Consider the following 2,770-nt stretch of genomic DNA (forward strand, 5'->3'; position numbering starts at 1 on the left):
CTCTCTCTCTCTCTCTCTCTCTCTCTATATATATATATATATATATATATATATATATATATATACATTTTAGAAAACAATTTGCCACATATATATAATATTTCATATTTATGTGTATTAATAATAATATATAATAAAGTATAGCTCAAATAATTTAAATAAAAGAAATTATACTAAGAAGAGCCAAAATAAATTTTAATATACATGTGAGAGATACAATTGACATTAAATAAAATACATTAAATAAAATATAAAAATAAAAACAAGATAAAAATATGTCTACATAAAACTAACGTTTCGACCTCCTTCGAGTCATTTTCAAAGTTATAAACTAAAATTATAACTAATGTGTATATAAAAACGGTTGACTAAAATAGGCTAACAAAGATAATTAATTATAGACATATAATGACAAAAAATGATTAAAAGTAGACTTTAGTTGTTTAAGCTGATTTCAGTTATATAATCGACGAAAGTAGATCCTAGATTTGCACCAAACATTCAAAAAATATCGCTGAATATCAAACAATGAATATATGTATTTAATGGAAAATAAATCCTGGATATCCGCCATAGTTCGATTATAAAAGGTATTGTCAAATATTTTTATTTTGTTTTTACTTTTATATTATTTAATGTTAACTGTATCACATATACATTAAAATTTGTTTGTTTTAACTCGTAACTCTTCTTAGTATAATTTCTTTTATTTGTATTATTAATATTTAAAGTATCAAGGCTCCTAAAATAACTAACGAGAATGATACATGACATTCTTTATTCGTGCTAAATTTCACGCGACAGAATTACGAGTTAGATAATTTACCCGTTAAATTTTGCGAACGATGTTACTATCACTTCCAAGAAATAGTACGGAATTTCACCTTTTTTCAAGAATGTTTAATAAGAAGCTACGGCTCCGAGAAAGGAAACGCCAACTCTGAGATGTTCTCGCACGCGATGTCTCACAAGAGTTGCCGGATAGGTTCTTTAGCAGAGCTTTCTAGGTTTAATACGATCCTGCAGGAACCTCTCTCTGGAGACTTTCATTAGGGAGATTTACAGGAGGCTGCGAAGAATCCTATTGGTCTCTCGCTTTCCCTTTTGCTCTTTTTCTCTCACTCTCTCTCTCTCTCTCTCTCTCTCTTTCTCACTTTCGTAAATCACATGTCGTAAACGGCGAGGAATTTGTGCCAATTATAAAATTGATATAAGTGCACGAGTTTAGTTTTTTCTTTTCTTTCTTTTTTTTCTTCTACCAAATTATTCTGTTCTCAAAAATTTTATATCGCAGCAAGCCATAATTTTAGTGAATTTTGTATCGATATAATTATTTGTTATTATTTCTTATTAATAAACGAATCTACACTGGAGAAAAGGTCTTACTGCATTAATTGGAATTCTGGTTGATTTAATTAGAAAGATACATTATTTGTATCTATATTAGAAATGGTCTACTCAAATTCTTATTAAAATTTTGTGTCGAATTTTTAACATATTCGAGTGTTAATTTGATATAATGTTATAATTATAATGTGTTGTAATTATGTTATTTTAAATATTTTGTGTTAAATTGATATTTCAATATTTCTTAGTTTTAAAATAACACAATAATAACTGAACATACGTAACACATACAACATAAATAATATATATTTTAAAACGTAAATTCTAAGATAAATGAATAAAATACGTGTTAATTTAACATGAATTAAGAAAAATAATCTATTTTCGATCAAAAGCGGATCTTAATGCTTAAGTATTTTACATAATTTGAATTTATAAACATATTCAATTCTGCAAATATCACATATCGAAAATTTATTCGGTCTTAAAACGCTATCATGAATGGAACTAGAGTACAATAATATCACATATTAAATTGGCAAGCAATTTAATAATTTTGATAATAATTTTGGTAATAAGCATCTTATAAAAATATTAGTAATTTGATGTTAATAACAATAATCTTAAAAGCTCTGAATAACTTACTGCGAAAAATATTATTTCACAGTCGGAATTCAAACTCCCTCTCATATTCCATGAGGGCGTCTTTCCAATTCAACTACTGAGACCTTATGAACCATATTTATCGCAATAACTACTAACTAATAAGTAGTGAGAGAAATATTATTTTTTTTTAGACATATATACACAACAATTTTAATTTGTATTAGAAACAAAAATAAATCAATTAAGACACTCAATGCTATATTTTTTATATGAATATAAATTCACACTTTTTTTTATATGAATATTTTAAGCACTAAGATCCACTTTGATCGAAAATAGAATTATTTCTCTTGATTGATTTATTCTCATCGGTCTAATATAAATTATAATTATTAATTTAACATATCATAAATTTTATTTAAAAAAAAATGCTTTCACAGTTTGCTTACAGAAATTGTTAGATGTGTTACATTGTTTGTGTCAATTTATTTTCATAATATTTGTATTATTTTCTGACATTCATCTTGTATTAGATTAACAAAAAATTTGAGATGACCGTTTAAGATACGTGAAATGTATTAAATTTAACATTTCCAACTGTGTACAAATTAGAGCTTATAATTAAATCTATCAAACATTCTCATATCAGATTTCTAAGAAAAAAGTATTTGGTATTTGTTAACCATTATTAACTTTTTTTGTTGATTTTAATCAAAATATTTTACTGCATTTTTAATAAAAAAATGAGACATTTGTTTCTAAAAAATCGAACGCTAAGTATATATATATATATATATATATATATATATATATATAT

The sequence above is a fragment of the Atta cephalotes genome (assembly GCF_000143395.1).
Source record: "Atta cephalotes unplaced genomic scaffold scaffold00004, whole genome shotgun sequence".
NCBI classification, from domain to species: Eukaryota; Metazoa; Arthropoda; class Insecta; order Hymenoptera; family Formicidae; genus Atta; species Atta cephalotes.